This window comes from Geotrypetes seraphini, chromosome 8 (assembly GCF_902459505.1).
Source record: "Geotrypetes seraphini chromosome 8, aGeoSer1.1, whole genome shotgun sequence".
NCBI lineage: Eukaryota > Metazoa > Chordata > Amphibia > Gymnophiona > Dermophiidae > Geotrypetes > Geotrypetes seraphini.
Window position 1 is genome coordinate 105,291,901 of NC_047091.1, and position 10,778 is coordinate 105,302,678.

The window sequence follows — 10,778 nt, forward strand, 5'->3', positions numbered from 1 at the left end:
TGTCCGGCCAACTACACAAAGGTACGGGGAAGGCGGGTGGGGGTGTCGTGGGGGTTGGCCAGGGGGGTCACGGGTCGGTTGGGGGGGCGGTCGGAGGTTCTTGGGGGGGGCGGTCGTTGGGGGGAGGGGGTGTTTGCGTCGAGGGCAGGAGGGCCTGGGATCCCTCCTGCCCGTAATGTAGTGCGGGGTGGGGGTAGGAGGTCGCTGTGGCCAGGAGGGTTTTGGCTCCCTCCTGGCCCGATATTGTCGGGGAGTTGGGGAGTCGGCGGGGCAAGAGGGCTTGGGCTCCCTTTTGCCGCGATCGTGTCGGGGGGGGGCAAGAGGGCTTGAGCTCCCTCTTGCCCCGATCGTGTCGGGGGTGCCGCGGTTGGCTGGGGCAAGAGGACGGGAGTGCTTGCGAGCGGTCCTACGGGGTGGGGGTGCGAGCGGTCCTGCGTTGGGGTGAATCGGACGTCGGGGGGGATCAGGTTTTCAGGGTGGGGACAGGACTTCAAGGGGGAGAGGAGAGTCGGGGCGGGCGAAAGGAGAGTCAGGGAGGCCAGAGGAGAGTCGGGGCGGGCAAAAGGAGAGTCGGGCGGCAACGGGAGAGTCGGGCAGCATGCGCGGTATACGGGTGTGCACGGTATATAAAAATTTCTGTACATAGATTTGTGTTTTCCGCGCGCTATACCTGTGTGCGCGTTTTACACGGGTGCGCGTTATCTACGTGAAAATACGGTAATCACTAATTCTTATTATATTTTCCTTTCTTAAAAATTTATGTAAACTGTGCCAAGCTCTATCTTCATAGAGAAGATGCGGTATACAGTGCTCCCCCGTGAATTCGCAGTCCTGGTCATTCACAGTATTTTCCGACCATGAATGACTGGGCAGGAGAGGGCAGCCGGAGCGTCAAAGCAGCTCCTGATTGGTGAGGCCCGATTTTAGTACAGGAAGAGGCTGTCGGAGCATACCACGAGTGATTTCCTTCACTCGCCGGCGCTCCGGCTGCCCTTTCCTGTCTCCCCTGCTAAAAAACGTATTTGCGGTTTTTCAACATTCGAAGGGATTCCTGGAATGGAACCCCCGCGAATATCCGGGGAGTACTGTATAAGCTTTAAAGTTTAGTTTAGTTTGGAGTGAAACTCTGCATCAGTTGAGGAATCTATGAGGATATTGCACCCGTTTTTGTTTTGTTGAACACAAGACATTTATTAAAAGACATTTTTATTTTATTTTATTTTGATCCTCCAGAGAATGGCCACCCGGATGGTCTCGGGACTCAAGGATGTCCCATACGAGGAACGGCTGGATAAGTTGCAGCTGTACTCACTCGAGGAACGCAGAGAGAGGGGTGACATGATCGAGACATTCAAGTATCTCACGGGCCGCATCGAGGTGGAAGAAGATATCTTCTTTTTCAAGGGTCCCGCAGCAACAAGGGGGCATCCGTGGAAAATCAGGGGCGGGAAACTGCACAGGGACACCAGGAAATTCTTTTTCACTGAAAGGGTGGTTGATCGCTGGAATAGTCTTCCACTTCAGGTTATTGAGGCCAGCAGCGTGCCTGATTTTAAGGCTAAATGGGTTAGACACGTGGGATCTATTCACAGAGAAAGGTAGGGGAGGGTCATTGGGGTGGGCAGACTAGATGGACCTTGGCCCTTATCTGCCGTCTATTTCTATGTTTCTATGGACCTGTTGGGTGTTTGTGGGAACCAACCACCTTGGACGTTTATTCAGTTCAAGTGAACATTTTTTGTGATCGACTGAAAAACCATTAACGGATGTGGCTGCTTAATTTGGGATCAGCTGGATCAGTTCAGATAAGTGGATATTTATCTTGATTACACTAGTTGGTGGGAACGCAGTGTTGCTATGATGGTTCCCGACCCTGCTGGTCCTGATCATTTGACCTTTGAGTTGGAGCACTGAGCACACTGAGATAATATTTGCTATTGTTTTGAGAAAACATTTTCTAAAAAGCTTTTATATATGCACATATTTAATATTGAATACTTAATAAGATAGGCACCAAGTTTTATAATCCCTCCTTGATAGACCAGGGGTTGGTGGTAAACTCCAGACTCAAGATTGATATCACCCTAAAGGTACAGAAAGTCTGTCTACCCGAAGTTGCAGGCCTTTCTCTAACTGTAAGAAATAATTACCTCTGCTGAGTACGGAGAGCAAAATAGGTTTATACTGAGGATAAATCCATGGGAAAGGGTAGACTGAAACTGCATTGTATCTTGTCAATAGAGGATACAATGAAGCATTTCTTACACAACCGATTTCTCATCCTACAGCAGTTTCAGGAGCTGAGACATTGCAAAAAGCCATTCGGTAATAAATCAGAACACAACAGAACACCTCTGGTTATTGCCTTTCTCCCACCGAGGCTCTTGTTTTCTAGACAAGCTAAAACAGACTAGGGATATATTTCCATGGTCAAAAAAAAAGTGAGACTAGAAGCAGTAAAAATTTGTAAGGGGAAAGCAAAACATACAGATAGAGATATTGAAGGATTGTCCAGATGTACCTCATTTGCAAATCAAGGAGAGGGTAGAAATGACGCATCTCCCTACCAGTAGAGTTCATTCTCAAGGGTTAGAGCTGCTGTCTCACCACCCTGAGGCTGTGCATTCAATCCCAGCCTGCTCCCTGTGAATCTGGGCAAGTCACCTACTAAAGAGTGCTTGATTACTATTCAATGCATTGTAAACTGCTTTTAGTGAATCTCTTCATAAAAAGTCAATAAATATTGCCAGCTAAATCCAGCCTAACAATATGTTCATTTTCTGCATCCTAAATAAACAGTGTTGGGTCAACACTTTCAGCTGTTAACAGTTTCTGTAGTTCTATATGGCTAATCGTTGGGTTCTAGTTTGGCAGCATCCGTCAGTCTTAGCTTAGATCAGTGTTTTTCAACCTTTTTACACCTATGGACCGGCAGAAATAAAAGAATTATTCTGTGGACCGGCATCGGTCCGTGGACCGGCGGTTGAAGAACACTGGGCTAAGTCGTGGGCCAGACCCGCCCATCTCTACCCAATCTCCATCCCAGACCCCGCCCCCATAATAGTACTAATTGCACCTTGCACGTCCCTTACCTCATCTGGAAGCCTTCCCTCTGATGTTGCAACGTCAGAGAGAAGGCTTCCGGTTCAGGCGCAGGATGCCCTTAGGAGCCGCTGCCCGTGGCTTTGTGGACTGAATCAGTTAGGAAGAGGGAGCTGCCTCGAAGATAACGCCGCATCGATCGCACCGTGGACCGGCGGTTGAAGAACACTGTTTTGGACCTGATGCACGTGCTGGCCCTGTGGACCGGCAGGAAATTTCTGTGGGCCAGCACTGGTCCATGGACCGGTGGTTGAAGAACACTGGCTTAGATGATTTTGCCTTATTATATGCAATTGAAGCGGACAATGAATTCTCAAATGCAGTGTGGCAAATCAGCTGACAAAATGGTGTAGCAAATTGGTGACCAGATTGTTGAACAGGAGCCTACACGGGCCGCGTTTCGGCGTGCAGAAATGCCTTCATCAGGGGTCCCACATTTGAAAACACCAAGCTTTAGTTTTGAGTGCAGCGTTGGTGTTTAGAGACTCTCTGACCACTCAAATTAAAAATTTGCATTTTATTTGGGTCAGCTTGGTGTTTTCAAATGTGGGACCCCTGATGAAGGCATTTCTGCATGCCGAAACACAGCCCGTGTAGGCTCCTGTTCAACAATCTGGTCACCAATTTGCTACAGGCGTACAGAACAGGAGAGTCACCTCTACGAGTCAACAGGTAAGCTGGTGTGTCTCATGGCTCTGCTTTATTCATTCAGTGATTCGACATGTACATGCTTCGGCCCAACCAGCCTGCATCAGAAGTCAGACCCAAGAGATTTAGGCAATGAATCTCCAGCCAATGGATGGTTTTCAGGTAATCTGCATAATCTTCTGAATTTCAAGGTTGCTACCAGTGAAGCTCAGTTGCACTCCATTGGCTGCTTTCAGCTGATTTGTCATACTGCGTTTGAGAATTCATTGCCCGCTTCAATTGCATATAATAAGGTGAAATCACCTGCATACGATGATTACTCCCTTTCAGAGACTGATATAAACCTGGGACTAATCGCCGGCATTGCCAGCTGAATTTGATTTTATTGCTTTCTACTGCTTTTATGTCTTATGTCTTGATTTTCTGTTATTAATACACCTGGGAATTTCAAGTTCATCTGCTCCACTTTGCTGGCTCTGGTTTGCCGGAATTTTGTTTTGTGATTTCTTCTTTTAACAGTGGAGTATTGAGGTTTTTTTGGCTTGTTGTGGCTCATGTGCTGATGCTGACATTAGCATCTGCCCATTAAAGAGAGTTAGTTACCAAGGGAGTACTTACCAACACCTATTTTGTGGGCAGTAGTCCTGCACTAACCAGTTAGCGCATGGAAATATGGGTGTGCTAAACAGCGCAGGAACACCTACTCTTCACCCTCCCCCTCCCCCTCCCCCCAGACATGTTTGCTCCTACAAAAATAAACACATGAATTGCAATACACAGATTTGGAACTTACTGCAGGATGCCTGAGCGCATCCCATGGTAAGCCATTTTAAACTGCAGTAGGTGAACCCTAGTGCTCAACAAAGCTTAGTAAAGCGGGGTCCTGATCGGGGGGGGGAAGTGATTGGGGGTTTTCTTCATGGGAAGGGGACTTCGATTGAGAATTTCCAGAGAGGATTCTGTAATCAGGGGCGCAGCTGCTACATGGGAAGATAGGGATAGGATTCAACCTGGGAGCATCAGGCCACACTTTGAGGCCTGATGCTCCCAATACGATAAAATAATCCCAACTTTTGGCTGGGGTTAATTTGCTGTCATTTAAGCCCAGAACACAATTTATAGTGTGCACCCACTGCACACAGCAAGTCATATTCTGGTTCTTATTTAGTAATGAGCTGCCTTAAGTGCATGTGCAGCTTTGAATCTCATTACAATGTAATCCACTGTTTTCTAAATATCACTGCAGTTGGGCTAGACAAGCTGCTAAAGCCTTAAGAACATAAGAGTTTGCTACACTGGGACAGGCCTAAGGTCCATCAAGCACAGTATCCTGTTTCTAACAGTGACCAACCCAGGTCACAAGCACCTGGAAAGATTTCCAAAGAGTAAAACAGATTTTATGATGCTTATCCTAGGAATAAACAGTGGATTTCCACAAGCCATCTTAATAATGGCTTATGGACGTTTGTTGTAGGAAATTATCTAAACCTTTTTTTTAAACCCTGTTAAGCTAATTGCTTTTATCACATTATCTGACAATGAATTCAGAGTTTAATTACACATTGAGTTAAGAAATATTTCTCCAGTTTGTTTTAAATCTACTACTTAGTAGTTTCATCACATGCCCCTTAGTCCTAGTAATTTTGGAAAGAGTATACAAGCAATTCACATCTACTCATTCCGCTCTACGCAGTATTTTATAGACTTCTATCATATCTCCCCTGATCCCTCTCTTCTCCAGGCTGAAGAGCCCTTAGCCATTTTAACCTTTCCTCATAGGAAAGTCATCCCATCCCTTTTATCAGTTTCATTGCCTTTCTCTGTACCTTTTCCATTTCTGCTACATCTTTTTAGAGATACAGCAACCAGAGTTGCATACATTGTTCAATGTGCAGCTGCACCATATAACAATACAAAGGCATTAAACATTTTCATCTTTGTTTTCCATTACTTTCCTGATAATTCTGAACATTCAATTTGCTTTCTTAGCCACTGCAACACACTGAGCTGAGGGTTTCAGTGTATCCTCAATGATGACACATAGATCCTTTTCTTGGGCAATGACTCCTAACATAGAACCATGCATCACTTTGCTTTTGCTCACATTAAATATCATCTGCCATTTTGAAACTCAGTCTCATAAGATTCTCTTACAATTTTTCACGGTCCATTTGTGATTTAACAACTTGGTTTCATCAGCAAATTTAGGGGTCCTTATATTAAGGTGCGCTAACTGATTTAGCGCACGCTAAAGATTAACGCACTAAGGGCTCCTTTTATGAAGGCATGATAACGGTTTAACGAACATAATACCACACGCTAAACCGCCGGCTGTGATAGCCGCTACCGCCGGCTGTGATAGCCGCTACCGCCTTCTCTTGAGCAGGTGTTAGTTTTTAGGCTAACGTGGGGGTTAGTGCGTGATGAAAAGTTGCGCACACTGAAGCCACTACCATGGCTTTGTAAAAGGAGCCCTAAATGTTAAGGCATCCATTAAATTCTATGGGCGCCTTAGCATTTAATATGTGCTAATCTTTAGCACGCGTGCTAAATCGGTTAGTGCACCTTGATAAAATAATTAGTTATTACCATCTCTAGATCATTGATAAATATATTAAAAAGCAGCGGTCCCAACAAAGAACCCTGGGAAACCCTACTATTTACCCTTCTTCATTGAGCATATTGACCATTTAACCCTACTCTAGCAACTCCCAATGAAAAGATAAAAGAAAATTTGATTTATGTGTGTGGACGAGAATATAAAATTGAACCTACTATAAAAATATTAGGTGTAACTCTTGACAAGCATCTCACCTTGGAAAAACATACAGACCTACTGTTTAAGAAATGTATATTGGTCCTATGGAAGCTTCGCACCATCAAGAATTTTTTTGATGAATTATCTTTCCGTTTACTGGTGCAAACATCTATACTAAGTACTTTGGAATGGATTACTGTAATATTATTTATTTGGAGGCCTAAAAAAAATTCTTAAAAAATTAAGACTAATCCAGAATACCGTAATTCGTTTGATCTTTGGTCTAAAAAAATGGGAACATATTACCCCATATTTTCAAAAACTCCACTGGTTGTCTGTGGAATCCAGAATTCTATTTAAATTTGCTTGTATCAGTTACAAAACAGTCTTCGGGCTGTTACCAGTCTACCTCGCCTCCCAGTTCCTCTTGAACTGTTCTAACACGAGCACTCGCAGAAAAACTTTATTTAACTATCCCTCCCTGAAATCATGCCAATATAAGAAGTTTCTTGACAGAACTTTAACATTCCAGGCAGCCAAACTGAATATATGGCTTGGTAAACTCATACTTGAAGCTGCCTCTTATGCTGATTTCAAAAAAAACAATTGAAGATATGTCTGTTTGACAAGTTCCAATCCTAAACCATGTTTACGGCCATAATTTACTTGAATTTTTATGGCCTTAATTTACTATGATTTTATTAGTTGCCCATCCTTAATTATTACTCCTCTATTTAAACTATGTTATTATCCTAACTTTTAGATTTTAAAAGGTGCATTCTTATAGACTTTATTATATTTAAGATTGCTAACCTTTTTTCAGCTTGTATTTTAAATTGACTGTATGTACTTTTGTTGTTAACCGCTTTGAACTTCTGGTATAGCGGTATAAAAGAAATAAATTATTATTATTATTACTCTCAGTTTTCTATCTTTCAATCAGTTCTTAATCCATAATAGGACATTATCTCCTATCCCATGAATTTCTAATTTCCTCAGAAGTCTTTCATGAAGTACTTTGTGAAATGACTTTTCAAAATCCAAATACACAGTATTGACTGGTTCACCTTTATCCACATGTTCATTCACCCCTACAATATTAACCTCACTTAAGATCCTAATACAGCCTGATAATCTCCCCCCTTAATATAACAAGATAAGCACTGGTGTTACTAGTCTCTGTTAGTGATCTGTAACCTATTGCTAAAATCGTCTGTAGTACCTGAAGATTGGAGGGTGGGCAATGTTGTGACAATTTTTAAAAGGGTTCCAAAGAATATCCAGGAAATTATAGACCAGTAAGCCTGACTTCAGTGCCAGACAAAATAGTGGAAACAATTATAAAAAATAAAATTGTGGAAGACATAGACAAACATGATTTAATGGGACAGTGTCAGCATGGGTTCAACCAAGGGAAATCTTGTCTCACCAATTTGTTTGACTTCTGTGAAGTTATGACTATGCATATGGAGAAAGGTGAGCCAGTTGATGTGTTGATGTAGTGTATCTAGATTTTCAGAAAGTTATTGACAAAGTTCCTCATGAGAGGCTCCTGATAAAATTAAAGAGTCATAGGACAGAGGTGCCTACTTTTACCATGTGGAAAAATGAACTGTTTACCTTGTTAAAGTATGAATTTTTGGATGTTAAGAATTGTGACCCTGACCGTTGGAGAAAGTTCCGGGCCATTTAGGCTCCAGTTTGGAATAGTTTGTCCCATGGAGTCCGAAGTGCTCTTTTGAACTTTTGACACTGGAGTACTTGGGAATGGGGGGATGGATATTGTTCTGTTTTCTGGTTGAGTTCATTTAGTCTCCGCATAGGAACCCACGGTACACTTTTTCACCATGAGTTTTGGTTTATGATTGTACTTGTTTTCCGAGTGTTGTATCTTTTCTTTTGTATTCAACTTTCTAAATAAAAACTATTTATTAAAAAAAAAAAATAATAAAAAAAAAAAGAGTCCTAGGATAGGAGGCAGTGTTCAGTTGTGGATTAGGAATTGGTTATCAGACAAAAAACAAAGGGTAAGGTTAAATGGTCATTTTTCTCAATGGAGGAATGTAGATAGTGGAGTGCCGCAGGGATCTGCTCTGGGACCAATGCTATTTAACTTATATATAATGATCTAGAAATTGGAACAATGAGTGAGGTGATTAAATTTGCAGGTGACACTAAACTGTTCAAAGTTGTTAAAACACATGCAGATTGTGAAAACTTGCAGGCAGACCTTAGGAAATTGGAAGACTGGGCAAATGAAATTTAATGTGGACAAATATAAAGTGATGCACATTGGGAAGAATAACCCAAATAATTACACTAGGGTCCACCTTGGGGGTTAGTGCCCAAGAAAAAGATCTGAGTGTCATTGTAGATAATGCACTGAAACCTTCTGCCCAATGTGCAGCAGCGGCCAAAAAAGCAAATAAGATGCTCAGAATTATTAGAAAAGGGATGGTAAACAGACTAAGAATGTTATAATACCTCTGTAACGCTCCATGGTACAACCTCACCTTGAGAATTGCTTTCAATTCTGGTCACCTTATCTCATAAAAGATTTAGCGGAACTAGAAAAAGTTCAAAGAAGAACGACAAATATATTAAAAGGGATGGCACTTCTCTCGTATGAGAAAAAACTAAAGAGGTTAGGGCTCTTTGCTTGGAAAAGAGACAGCTGAGGGGAAATATGATTGAAGTCTACAAAATCCTGAGTGGTGTAGAACGGGTACAAGTGGATCGATTTTATTTTTTTTTTTTTTAACTCCATCAAAAATTATAAAGATTAGGGGACACTCGATGAAGTTACAGGGAAATACTTTTAAAACCAATAAGAGGAAATATTGCCAGAGGATGTGGTAAGAGTGGTTAACGTTGCTGGTTTTAAAAAAAAACTCCATATTTTGCTATTGAGAGAGACATGGAAGAAGCCACTGCTTGCCCTGGTTTGGTAGCATGAAGTGTTGCTACTATTTGGGTTTTTGCTAGTTAGTTCTTATCTGGATTGGCCACCGTGAAGACAGGATACTGAGTTTGATGGACCATTGGTCTGACCTAGTAAGGCTTTTCTTATGTTCTTATGAATGAAAAAATGTTTCAAATGTTATTGTGAATGGCTAATCTTGCACATATTTCACTAATTAATGAAGTATGAGATTTGAACATAATTATGGTATCAAATATATCTCCTTGAAAGACTTCTAAAATTGTTTTATAGACATGAAGACTCATTGATAAATCTCAGTTTGTCATATTGAAACAATTATCACTTTATTAATAATAAAATTATTCTGTGTGCCCCACACTAGCTATACAGAAAGGGTCAAACCAGTGTTATACATGTTGGGGCCCAGGTCAGAAAATAAAGGAGGGCCCCCATCTGCCAAATCCCACCCCCCCCTCTGTTACAACTTCCTGGGGGTGGGGATGCGGCAGAGGAGAGGTTTCCAGGTTAGTGGCAGGCAGTGTGTGGAAATCATTGCCACTGCTGCTAACCCATGAAGAGAGTGATGTGGGAGCACAGCCTGTTCGCTCCAAGCCAGCGCTGGATTTAGGTACACCGGTTGCTGGGGAGATCTAACCTCAAACTAGACCCACCCGTGGCTATGCCCCTGATTTAGCCTTCTAACCTTACTCAGTTGCATCGTTGGTTTCCTCTGGCATGTGCCAGATCCCTTTTGGTATCTGTATCCCTGTTTAGATGTCAAACTAATGCCGTCTTTTTCAAATTTTATCCCCTAATGAGAAAGTCTTGGGGCTCACTATTGTCTTTTCTCCTATTTACCCTTTCTTTCTATAGCTAGAATAAACACTTTTCAAATGGCTGGAAATCTTTCAGAATCGTCTTTGCTCCAGCTCAGCCTATGATGGGAAGCAGACCATTAATTTTAAGGTTCTTCAACCCTCCTGTAGGGAAGAGGTGACTTCATGGGACTTCTGTGATTTACTGATCATAAATCTGGCGTGCTGAAGGTAGAAATGTACTTCCATCTCCATAACTGTATTATTATGTTATGTTTATATGGGGGGTTTTTATGGGTGTTTTATTGTAACTTGCCTAGAAGTTTTTATGTTAGGTGAGACATAAATATAATAACAATGATAATAATGTCAACTGGGACAGGCTGTGCCTATCTGACTTTGTTCCCTTGCATTGCATAGTTCTGATTTCTTTGAGAGCTGTGGACTGATGCAGAAAGCTAGTGCAGACGAAGTGCACAGTTACTGAGAGGTCTTTGTACAAGTTCCTGGATGCACAATAGTGAAAGGGATT